The sequence below is a fragment of the Hippopotamus amphibius genome, chromosome 7 (genome assembly GCF_030028045.1).
Source record: "Hippopotamus amphibius kiboko isolate mHipAmp2 chromosome 7, mHipAmp2.hap2, whole genome shotgun sequence".
NCBI lineage: Eukaryota > Metazoa > Chordata > Mammalia > Artiodactyla > Hippopotamidae > Hippopotamus > Hippopotamus amphibius.
In genome coordinates, this window is record NC_080192.1 from 109,087,059 (window position 1) to 109,100,823 (window position 13,765).

The following is a 13,765-nucleotide window of genomic DNA, read 5'->3' on the forward strand; positions in this document are numbered from 1 at the left end:
TGACCCTTGAAGAGCCTTTATTTTATCAACCTGTAAAATAAAGGCTAAGAAAAGAGGGGATGAGCGACGCAGTGGTAGATCCCAATTCACTTTACCTTTGTGAAGAGGGCAGTTAGTCGCATCTGACCTTTCTTTCTGTCAGTTTTCATTCCTCCTCTTACACCCCACTCACAGCTGGACTCCAGTATATAACAAGCGTCGGTCTTCTAAGATTGGTTCTCAAAGCGTAGGACAGCAACATCGGCTTCATCTGTTAAAAATGCAAATTACTGGGTCCCACCCCAGACCTACTGAATCAGAAACTCTAAGGATGGGACCTAGCCTTCTGTAACTTTAACCTGCGATTCTGATGAGCGCTTAAATGAGACTCGCTGTCCCAAGACAAAGATTCTCAGCTTTGGCTGCACACTGAAATCACCTGGAGAGTTTAATAAAGGTTTGGCATCCGAGTCTCACCCCCAGAGAATCTGATTCTATTATGCAACCAAGTGGGAGAACCACTGCTTAAATAAAGTCAGCATCCCAATACCACCCAGGTTCCTTTTCCTCCTCAGGCAGAAAATCACAGCCTCTTGAGCTGTGGTTATTCCTTCCTTCCCCTGAAGGGTAGAGCATTTAGGGGCATGCCTTGCCTACAGCTGAGGGTAGATGTAAGCACAGGTAACCTGGAGGGTTAAATAAGGGAAGAGGTCATTTACTGCTACTACTCTGCCTTTTAAAACAGCCTTTCTAGCCTGCAGATAGGTCCTGACTTAACCAGATGGCTAAGTTGTTGAGTGATTAAAAATGCTATCAGGTTTAAAATTGGCTGTTTCTTTACTTATTTGTCCATGTAACTTCAGTAGAGCTATTTATGTCCAACCATTCTGTATTTGCTTTGCCTGGGTCAGGTACCTTATGGTTTGTGAGTTTCGAGAAGCTAATTTATATGAAGTCCTTTAGAAGATTTTCCTAAACAGAAAACTATCTGAAATTTCTTTTACAAAAAGCCAAGAATGTTATATAGTAATTTTTAATTATTGAATCTCTACCTGGCAATTTACTACCAGAAGTATTCAAAGTGACTTGTCTTACACCCAAAATAGAAAAGCTAAAAGCAGTCATTGATTCCTACTGATATCATAAAAATCCAATTAAATTATTCAATCTGGGAAATAAGCTGAAAAGTCTCTTGTTTTTCATCTTTTTCATAGCCAAGTTTTAAAACTTTTTTCCTAAATGGGTAGGATTGGTAATCACCTAACTTTTTGTGATAGCATACTATTTTATATTACTTCATTATATATTTTACTCTTCTCAAGGCTACACTATAGATCCTACATACTTTTGAAATTAAATTTGGACCCTGGTTCCCATAAAAAGTGTAACTAAGTTGAACTGTTGTTTCTTAGTATACTTAGTAGACCCAGGTTGCAGAGAGGTTATGTAACTTTAGCAGAGAAATGTCAGTACCTTTCCACTTGCCCCTGGTGGTCTGTCTGCATGATTACTAGTGGACTAAGATGTAGTTTCTTCCCGATAATAGACAATGGCTTCTAGAGGAGATATACTTTAACCTGCATTCCATGTGAATCTAAGTTGCAAATCTGCTCTGAACCTGTGATAGCTGGCTTCCAAGATATCCCCCACGATCCTTACCTCCTGGTATTCACAACCTTCTGTTTTCCCTTCCCACATGGTTCGTCTGGGTGACCAATAGAATAAAGCAGAAGTAATTATGTATCACTTCTAAGATTAGGTTATAAATGATTGTGGCTTCCTTCCTTGGGATTCCTTCAGATCACTCACTTGGGAGAAGACAGCTGTCGTGTTGTGAGGACAGTCAAGCACTCAGCCTATGGAGAGGCCCATGTGGCAAGGAGCCAAGACTCCAGCCCATAGGCAGCAGGGGTCAGAAGCCTGCAGACAATCACATGAGGAATGTTGGGAGTTGATCCCTCCCCCTTTGGGCTGTCAGATGATTGCAGCCCTGACTGACAGCTTGTCTGCATCCCTTTGAGAGACTTGAACCAGGACCACCCTCTAGACATCTCCCAGATTCCCAATCCTCAGAAACTGTGTGAGATAATAAATATTTGTCATTTTAAGCAGTTAAGTTTGGGGATAATTTGTTACACAAAATGGGATAACTAATACAGGACTCATTCTCTGATTGGACCGTGACTAGTGAAGGCTTGGTTTTTCTTCATTGTAATCTCAGCAAAGTTTCTTGAATACCCTCATCAGTCACAAGAGCATTTGAAAAGTATGTAAAGGAATCTTTATAGGCTGATATTTGATAGTGTTGACCCCAGGTTATCATCAAACAAGCAGACTGTTGTAGTCATGTAATGATCACATTTCTTTTGTCAATTTTTCAAACTCAGAGGGGAAATGTGTTGCATACACAAAAAACTTTTGATGCTAACATTCAAATTTCAAGATCCCAAAGCCTCAGTGAGGCAATTTTACAGTGACTATTTTTTTTATGTTAGTAAATAGAGAATATAAAAGCAATTGAGCTTTGGTCCTTCTTTGAATATGCAGTTCTTTGAAATTACACCTGTGGCAAAGCATAAAGCTCTTCCCCAATTGCCCATCACAGTTCAGAGCATCAGATTTTCATTTTCTCCTGCTTTGTTTAGAGGCTACAATATCTATTTAATATATCATTTGTAATCAACACCAGTTTTTCAACATTTAAGCAAATCTTAATAATCAGATTAATTTCTCTGCATTCTGCATGTTCATATTACTTTTGCCTGGAGGTTTCAGTGGTATTATTACAAAAGTAAAGAAACAATTTCTCTTTGCTTATTGTGAGAAAAGGCCATATCTATGAAGTCCTTTCTCTGAATAAGAACGTTTTTAAAAATGTATTTTAGAGACAGCCTATTATCTTTTACATATTAAATTTTATAGTCAAATGCAGGGCATTTCAGTAACTCTAGACTCTAAATAATATATTTATCAATAATGAAAAATACAAGTTAGTCTATGAGTATATGGCTTAAGGCAGCAAATATTCATAATTAGTTTCTGAACATTTTTCACCCAATGCACTAAACCCAGCAGCATTGTGTTTCTCTGCCTCTGTTTCATCCTTCACATCATTCAGGAAATGAAAATCCAGATAATCTCTGCCTCACCTTGTAACTTTGAAATGGTTGCAATGTTAGTAGTTCTGATTTATTTATACTCTGCACTTTTATAACATTTTCCACTTTCTAATACAACTCTAAAATCAACTTACATTATTTGAACATCAGATACAATTCTACCATGATAAATCAGTCCCCCCACCCCAACAGGATTTCAGTTGTGACACAGTGCTATGGCCAACTGGTGACCTTATCACCCAGTGGAACACTGTAAATGATCACATTACTACCTATTTTTAAATCTTTTAGTATTAAAGAGATGTATACATTGTGTACACATGAAAATTAGTGACTATAATTAACTCATGGGAAGTGTGAAGGATGACTTCAAACACAATTTTCCCTATGGCTACTTTTCAAGATTCTCGTCAGAGTCTTGATAAGAATTCAGTAATTTCCGAGCTAACAAATGGTTTCATTTTCATTTCTTTAATCACAATGTGTATAATCAAATATGAACATGAAATATTAGCAAAAATAATGTCTGTAGTCTCCAATGAATTTTCCAAGCTAAATTTCTACTTAGAGAAGGTGGAGGTAAAGACCAATAAACTGAACTTAAGGCTGTGACCGGGAAAGAACCAAACAGCTTTGTTCCCATAATAACTGTACTTATCTTCTTTCCTAATCGGTCTCATTTTGTGAGATGTAAAGGCACATCTTGAACATCCTATATTATCCTAGGTGCTTCAGCTATCAGGAGCGGCAGGGACAACATGGAGTAGGCACACTCCTTCCTATTCCTTCTGCTAAGTACAGCTAAAAAAAACTCTGGATATTATACACAAAACAAAGACAAGACTCTGAAAGGCAGAGAGAAGAGCACAGACCAGTTTAGGGCCCTCACAACCCAAAGAATGACACAGCAGTAAACTCCCTTGTTTTCTTTTTTGCCTCGCATATACCAGACTGGGTACGGGTGAAGCTGGCAGCCTGGAAACATCAATGGTCACAGACAAGAAAGAACAAAGGCGTATTTTCTCTAGCTAAGGACCAGGAAAGGGGCAGCAAGACAGAAAACTTTTAGGCAATAACTGCTCTAGTTCAAACACCACACAGAAAACTGGCCCCACCCCACCCCTGTCAGCAAAGGCAGAGTAGGGAGTTTAGACTTCCACTCTCACCCAGCTGTAATGAGGTGCAGCCATCCCCATGATGTCACTGGAAGCCCATGGGATGCCTGGACGCATCCCCCTCACCCAGCTGTAATGAGGCATCCCCACCACCCACTAGGGTGGTGTCAGAGAAGACCAAGACTTTCATTCCTCCTGGGTGATACTGAGACCTTGCCCTGCTGTGTTGGTGGAGGCCATGTGCGAAGGAGGTACAAGCTTCCCTTCCCTGTGTCAACCAGTGTGGTGTCAGTGGAAGCCGGGTGGGGGACCTCAACTCCTACCCCCTACCTAACAGTCATGAGAAGACCCTCCTCCCCTTGGCTGTCAACAGAGGCTGAGCCGGAAACCTGGCCCTTCACCTCCACCTGCAATAGCAAGCAGGCACTTTCACCTTCCCCCTCTGGTCCTGTGTCAGAGGACACCTGCTAAAATAGAAGATTTAAATAAGGTCCAGAGTCTCATAATAACCAAAATATCCAGGATGCAATTGAAAATCATCTGTCATACCAAGAACCATGAAAATCTCCACCTGAATGAGAAAAGACAATCAACTGACACCAACACAGAGATGACTACGATGTTGGAATTATCTGGCATCATCTAACAAGGATCTAGCCTTCATAAAACTGCTTTGCTGGGCAATTAAGCAAGCAATTTAACAGGCGCTTTAAACAAATGAAAAAATAGAAAGTCTCAGTAAAGAAATAGAAGATATAAAGAAGAACCAAATAGATATTTTATAACTGAAAATATAATAAGCAAAATTAAAAATTCAATGGATAGACTTGTTATGAGTTGAATTATTGCCTACCGCCAGCCCCCAAAAAAAGGTATTTTGAAGTCCTAACGCCCAGCACTTCAGAATGTGAACTTATTTGGAAATAGAGTCATTGAAGATATGATTAAAGATGAAATCATACTGTAGTAGGATGGGCCTCTAATCCAAAATGACTGATATACTTATAAGAAAAGGACAAAGATACACAGAAAGGAGACAGCCATGTGACAACAGAGGCAGAGACTGGAGTAATGCATCTACAAGCCAAGGAACACCAAGGATTACTGGCAAACACCAGAAGCTAGAAGAGACAAGGAAGAAATTCTCCCCTCCAAGTTTGAGGTAGTATGGCTCTACCAACACCTTGATTTCAAACTTCTAGCCAAACTTCAAACTTAGGACAATAAATTTCTGTTATTTTAAACTACCCAGTTTATGGTAGTTTGTTATGGCAGCCCTAGGACGCTGGTGCAGGGCTCAACAGTAGAATGGAAATGATAACGGAAAGAATTGGGGAACTTTAAGATAGAACAGTAGAAATAACCCAACTTGAACAACAGAGAGAAAATAGGCAATTCGAATGTAAGTGGATTTCTTGTCAGAAACCATGGAGGCCAGAAAGAAGAGGTCTGAAAGAAAAGCGCTAAAAAAACACAACTGTCAACTGTCAAAAGAATTCCATACCCAGTGATAATATTTTTCAGGAAAAAAGGGGAAAATTGAAACATTATCAGATGAAAGAAAACTAACATAACTTGTCACCAACAAAAGCTCCCTAAAAGGATGGCTGAAGGAATTTTTGAAATAGAAAGGAAATGATAAAAAGGAGGAATATTGGGGACTGCCCTGGTGGCGTAGTGGTTAAGAATCCGCCTGCCAATGCAGGGGACACAGGTTCGAGCCCTGCTCCAGAAAGATCCCACGTGCCGAGGAGCAACTAAACCCGTGTGCCACAACCATTGAGCCTGTGCTCTAGAGCCCGCGAGCCACAGCCACCACAATGAGGAGCCCACTCACCACAATGAAGAGTAGACCCTACACGCCACAACTAGACAAAGCCCATGTGCAGCGACAAAGACCCAACACAGCCAATAGATAAATAAATAAATAAATAAATAAATAAATAAATAAATAAAGGAGGACTATCAGGAAGAAAGAAGAATGAAAAGTAAAAATATATGTAAATATAGTAGACTTTTCTTCTTTTGAGTTTGCTAGTGTGCTTGACAGTTGAAGCAAAAATTGTAATATTTGCCTCATGTGGTTCTCAAATTCTGTTATTACTAGGGGAGGATAAAGGAAAATAAGGTTTCTTCAATTCGCTGGAACTGGTAAAAATGTTGACTATGATAAATTATGCGTGTGTAATGTAATACCTAGAGTAACCACTAAAAAAAAAAAAAAAGCTACACAAAGAAATACACTCAAAAACACTATAGGTAAATCAAAATGGCATTCTAAAAAAATGTATAAGTAACCAACAGGAAGGCAGGAAAAAAAGAAAAGAGAAATAAAGAACAAAGGGAACAAACAGAAAACAAAAAGACACAAACCAGTGTTGGCAAGAATGTGAAGAAAGCATAAAATGGTGCAGCTACTTTGAAAAACAATTTGGCAGTTTCTTGAAAAGTTAAATATAAATTTACCATATGACCGAGCAATTCCACTCATACACAAGAGAAATGAAAACCCATGTTAACACAAATACTTGAACACGAATGTTTGTAGCAGAGCTATTGATGACAGTGAAAAAGTGGGGAAAACCCAAATGTCCACCAAGGATGAAGGGGTAAATAAAATGTGGTATAGCCATACGATGGAATACTATTTGACAATAAAAAGAAATGAAGCATTGATACTTGCATGAACCTGGATGAAAAACATGGATGAACCTCAAAAACATACTAAGTGAAAGAAGCCAGAGACAAAATACTATATTATAAAATTCTATTTTTATGAAATATCCAGAAAAAGGCAAATGTATAGTGACAGAAATTAGATTAGTGGTTTCCTGGGGCTGGGATGAGAACAAGGAGTGACTGAAAATGGGCTTGAGGGAGCTTTTGGGGGAGATAGGCATGTCCTAAAATTGATTGTGGTGATGGTGGTATAATTCTGGGAGTAAACCAAAAAACATTAAACTGCACCCTTAAAACAGGTGAATTTTATGATATATAAATTAATCCTCAACAAAGCTGTTGAAAGGTATCAGCTTTCTTTAGGTTGGAATTTTATTTAATTGTGTTAAAATACAGATAACATAAAATTTGCCATCTTACCATGTTTAAGCGTACAGTTCCGTGGCATTTACATGCCCTTCGTTGTGCAGCCGCCGCCACCATCCATCTCCGTAACTGCTGTCATCTTGCCAAAGTGAAACTCTGTGCCCATAAAACAATAACTCCCCATTTTCATTTAAGGTTACATTTTATCCTTATATGGACAGGTTAAGGAGAAAACCTTCAACTGCAGGAAAAAACCTTCTGCAGCTACAGAATGGTTCCAAAATACTTTTAACAAAAAACAGATACTCTCATTTCACAACCAGGAATGACACTTTATCGGATATTGGGTATTAAATGAGAAAACTCAATTCCTAACACACAGTAGGAGCTGAAAGGCTAAAGGTTCTTCTTCACTTTCAGCCTCTTTCACAAATTTAAATCAAATTTTAAAAGAGACATTTTAATCTTTCCAACCCCTTGAAGATATAGGTGTGTTTCTTAAGAAAAAGTGAGAAGTGTATTTGTAATTATAAGTGAAATAGATTTTAAATTTCCTGAGGACTGAGGCTGTCTATTATTCATCATTATATGCCCCCCTGAGTTCCTAGCATAGTACCTCCAATATGGAAAGCATTCACTAAATGTTATTGATTTGAATATACTGTTAAACTACTGTAAAACGGAACTTCTAGCCTGTTTGTGGGGAAAAATTAGGGACTAAATTGCAACTACCTTTAGGAAAAGTAGTTCATCGATCTAAATTCATCCTATCATTCATTCACTCATTCAAAATTTTTTACCCAACATATAGATCATAAGCTCTGGCTAAGCTTCTGATCCAGTGACATTGATAGCCACATCACCTACCACCACCCCTGTATTTGGGCCTCTTCCCAAAAAAATGGGAAATCATTGTGGACAGAGTCACCCCAATCAAAATCCCAGTTGGGGAGGAAGGGGTAGAGAAATACACTAGCATTTACAATATAATGGGGTTAATACTAAAAACTATTTATGTGGAACAAATATCCTGAATTGGGGTAGTCAAGGAAGGCTTCCTGGAGTAGGATGCCTAAACTTAGATCTGTGGAATGAGTAAGGGAAAAAGGAAGGGGCCAAGAAGGGTGTTCCAGGGAGAGAGCACTGTACAAGCCAAAGCTTGGGGTGTAGAGGAAATGTGGTAGGTTTAAGGAAATGAGAGCAATTCGGTTTGGCTGGAGGATAGAGAACAGGGGAAGTCTTGGCAAAGCTAAGGCTGGCTGGTAAGTAAAGGCCATATCACATGTTCTCCACTAACTACAGCATGGAGGATGACCACACAGGAAGCAGAGAAGCAGTTAGCGGTCTGCAGGGTAAGGAAGAATGAGCAGCTCTCTTTGAAAAGCCTGCAGCAGAAGCAACGTCCCCGGAGAAGAACAGCAGTATCTAAGGTACCAATGTATAGCCTTCCCTGGCAGTCAATCACATAAGGCAAAGAGGAAGAGAGGGGGAAGACACCAAGAGACTTCAGGGGAAAGGGGGAGGAGCATCCACCGATGCGGGGAAAGGCAATAAAAAGAAGGTGACAAACATTATCTAGTTCACAATTTTATCCAAGGCCACTTCTGGCCCCAGTGAGTTTAATATAGAATTTGTCCTTTTCCACAAAGAGTACTTAGCAAAGCCTTTGAAAAGTGTTTCAATGTCTCAAAATAATCCACTGGAGAGGCAGGCTCTTGGCATTTAACAATGCCACCGTTCAAAGATGCTCTTTCCTTGTCCTTTTCTTGGCACTTGAGGACCTTTGGGTGGAATTCTCTCGAGTAGTGTGAAAATAGCAAAACAAAACCCTACAGAAAAGGACAAGCACTGCAACTGGGCGCCATCTCCCACCCCCACGCAGCCACTCACAGATCTGCAGCCTCTCTCTCAGAGATGAGAAGCAGAAAGAGACTAATTCTACAGTGATCATAATTGGGTTTCCCAAATCAGACCATTTATTCTCTGTTAGAGGGAATTCATAGTCTCAGTTCCAAAATCACAAAAATGTCCCTGTTTTGGGTCAGTATAGTTGATATTCAAGCATTAATACCAGTAAAGAGCAAATAAATTGAAGGAGATGACAAAAGTACTCAAGAAAATAAAATTAAAGCCAGTCATGAAGGGTCCTTAAAGGGAATTCATAGACACCGACCCTCTGTGGGAGGATGGAAGTTTCTGAATCCAATTCCATTTCTGTAAAAGAAACTGAGAAATAATTCCTTGGATATATAGGCCTGCCTGCATCTGTACCCATAAACTCCGCCTTGCCTCCAATTGCAATGGGTGAACTGTTTATGCCCTCATCTAAATCGCCCTCTGCTGGCTATCTCATCCCCTCTGGTCTACTCAGAGATACAACCCTCGCAATTTTCTCCCTCTCTGTCTTCTGCATCATCAGTCTTCCTTTCGCTACTGGATCACTGCTAGCCTACAGAGATATCCACCACCCAAAGTATACCAAGGATAGGGGAGAGGGCAGTCAGTCCTGGGTGCAGGCAATAACAGTACGCACTGTCTGAAGAGAATTTAAATATATAAGGAAATTGCCTGAAAGTCCACTTTTGTTTTTTTCTTCTTTTGTGGCCACACACACAGCTTGTAGGATCTCAGTTCCCCAACCAGGGATCGAACCCATGCCCCCTGCAGTAGAAGCGTGGAGCCCTAACCACTGGACAACTGGGGAATCCTCGTAAAAGTCTGCTTTCTATTATCGCCATGTGCTGGCAGTTCTAAGCACTGTCTGAGCTAAAATGCCCCCCTTCCCAACTTTTTTATTGGCATAGTGTTCTTCTAAACAATTGCTAAAATTACTGTTGTTTTAATGATGCATTTGTAAGCTTCAAATTGGCACATTTCAGTTTCTTAACATTTAGTAAACACTGTATTCTACATAGAAGTTAATTTGGAAAACATCCAGTTATACAGGTGGACCCAGGACACATGTGGACTTAGATACACATATGTGTTTTGGGAATTCATAATGGTCCAGAATCGTTCAAACTTGCTTCAGGCATAATTCTTGTCTCCATCCCCTTTGGTACTACATATTCCTGGGTTTGAACTATAGTTTCAAAATAAACAATGATCATAAATATGAAGAAACAGAACTTGAGTTACTTCAATTTTGTCATTCTATGTAACCACTTGGAGTTGCTATTTGTGTCTTTAAATTTAAAAGAGTGCAGTAGAGTATGAACGGTAAGATGTAATAGTTTTGCTTGGTAAGTTATTTTTGGTTACTTTACACATGAAATACTTACTGTATTTGAATAACAGTATCTTTAAAATTGATGTTTATCTTCTATTTTAATCTTTGTTTTAAAACTAAAGAAGGAATCAAGAAAATAAAACATTACATCAGCAGCTACTTAAACTGTACTTTTTGCAAATATTTTAATTTTATTAAAATTCACTTAGTTACTAGAAAACTATTTACATAGTATATTATTATACCAGACTATAACAAAGAATCAAAGTACAAACACTTAAGTAAATATAAAAACTACTAAATAAATAATTGTGTATATTTTATCCTCTAGGAACTTGGAGGAATTTGCAGGTGTTCACAAAATTGTAAAACCAGCAACTAGTTCATAATTATTCTGAATTTCATAATAAAATCTGAAGTGAGATCTCCACATCAACATGAAATGACATTAACCAGTAGAGTTCAATCAAGAAAATATTTAAAAGCAAAATAAGAGACAATTGAAGCAATGGCTGAATTTATCTTGAAGTATATACTACTTTCAACACCACACATACAGTTAATGAAAACTGAAGAAATAGGCATATCTGAAGATAGAAACAACACAAGATTCAGATGACATGGGATTGAAAGATGACAAGGAATCATTTCCTGTAAGTGCTGACAATGAGAAAGAGGAGGAACTTTTTAGCAAGAGTCAACATCAGTAAGGTTAAAAAATAATTAATAATGAAGGAGAGACACTAGTAAAGACCAATGCCAAGATTTAGGTCTCAAAGGTGGAAAGGGTGTTAAAAAAGATCTCATCCTCACCAGCTACTGTCCCAAAGTTCACATTTGGAGCAAAGCTCCCCATAAAAGCCGTCAACTCACTGTCTCCACGTGCACTTGAGTTGCCTGTCAAGTTCACCAACATTCTCCACGTTGCTAAATTCAATGGTCAATTCTTGGTCCTCCTCTTATCCTGTAAGCAGCACGTGAGGCAGCTGATTACACTTACTCTAGCGAGCTAATCTTCCCCAGGCTCCTTTGTGGGATCATCCTCACTTTCCTGACCTTTGAACTTTAGAGAATCCAAAGGGTCAGTTTTCGGACCACTTCTACTCTTTGTATTCATTCCTCGGTGAGCTCATCCAGTCTCACAGCTTTCAGTACTGATATTTCTAAAAGTCACATCCCTAGCCCAGACCTCTGTCCTTCCTTATATATCCAATTGTTACCTGTCTCCAACTGAATGTCTAATAGGCATCTCAGAGTTTACACATCCAAACCTGAATTTCTGATCTTTCTCCTCAGACTTTCTCCTACAACAGTCTTCCCCTTCTCTATTAAAGACAGCTCCCTTATGTAGCTGCTCAGGTCAAAAATCTGGGAGTCATATTTGGTTCCCTTCTTTCCCTCACTCTGGGAATCCAATCCAATCCAAGCCATCAGCACTATTAGCTCTATACTTCAAACGTGTTCTGAGTCCAACCATTTTTCATCTCCCATCACCACACCCAGTCACCATCGCCTCTCAGCTGGGTTACTGCAATAGCTTCCTAACTGCTCTCTCTGCTTCTCTCATTGCCCTGTTTCTATGTCCATGGAATCCTCTTAACATGTAATTCAGTTTATGTCACTCCTCTGCACAAAACCTTCTAGTGGTCTGTGTTTCACTCAGAATAAAATTCAAAGTCCTTCCCATAGCGCACAGAGCCCTACTGATCTGCTCCTCTCACTTACCCACAACTCGCTGACTCCTCCCCCAGCCATCCTCCTTGTTCACTCTGCCCTGGCCACCTTATAGCCATCTGCTCCTTGGTGTTCCTCTGACAGGCTAAGAACACCTTGACTGCAGTGCCTCTGCACTAGGAGTTCCCTCTGCTCGACACACTCTTTTCACTTCTTTCAGGTCTCTGCTAGAATATCATCTCATCAGACAGGACCTTCCTGACCAACCTATCTGAAAGGGCATTCTCTGCCACTCTGTTGCTTTTTTTTTTTCTACATAGCAATGATCACAGCCTGATATCTGTTTATTGTCTGACTTGCCCCAGGATTACATATCCTCTACAAGAACAGGAATTGACTGTTTTTGTGATTGTTTATCCCCAGTGCCTAGAAAAATGCAGGTACCTAGTAGACACACAATAAACATTAGAATCGGCAAGATAATTAATTGGAGCAATGGTCACATAGCATTTTAGGTTATTCAAAGTCACCATTTAAGGTACCCAATGTCTTAAACCAAGCTTCTGTACTTCAGCGTGTGGAAGACAGCTTCAGGAATGCCTCATGCCACATTCAGACTTACTCACGCTCTAACATCTTTGGAAACACATTGTTCTAATAGGCTTTATAAGTGAAGGACATCATCCACCCAGAAAGATTTCTGAGAAGAAGATAGAGCCCATCTTGAAAAGACAATGCTCATTACTGATTTCAGAGAACTAAACAGGGTAAAGGCTTGTCCCTGAGTCAAGGTGGCATGGAATATTCTCCTGAAAGTACGTATTTGCTTGTTCTTACCTCAGAACCTGAAAGCACAGTCCTGGGCTGGAGCTTTTTAGAGACCACATCAATCTTGATATATGTACCTGGAAGCTCAGAAGCCAAACATGATGGATTCATTATAATATATTACATATCTTTTAAAGTAAGAAGATTTAGAGTTTATTAATTATCATTAGAAAAAGTTTGTTTGAAATGTGTTAAAATGGAAGGCACTATTTTTCTGTCTCTTTAGTACTTAGAAATGTTTAGAGATAAGTATGGTATTTAAATCTTCAGGATGTGTAAAAGTGTATTCAACAGCATTTTTAGACAAGGCATTAAGAATACTTTAAAGTGTTTGTCTATTGCATTAATTTTAATTATACTCCACTGGATTCACAATGCTTTGAAATGCTTTACAAAATGCCCCGAAGATCTTTTATTAATCATAATACAAGCACCATCAAATTCAAATGCTGTTTCTCTTTCTGGGTAGCAGCAGCTTGCCTGCGAGCGCCCTCTTCTGTTTCAAGAGAATACTGCAAATTGCACTACAGGTTATTCACAGCAATTCTGGGTAGTACAAAAATGGGCTTTTCAGGAAAATGACAACACACATAATCATATTATTTAAATATGCTATCCTTCTACCTGAGGTTTGTACGGCTCTTCTGGAGCAGATAGATGAGGTGGAGGTGAGGGAAGGGATGCAATCCCCAGAGTGTAGTGGTGATTTGCATTTCTTCCCTAGGCAGTCTCATAGAAATGAACTTTAATTTTTTAAAACACGGGGCAACTTGTCT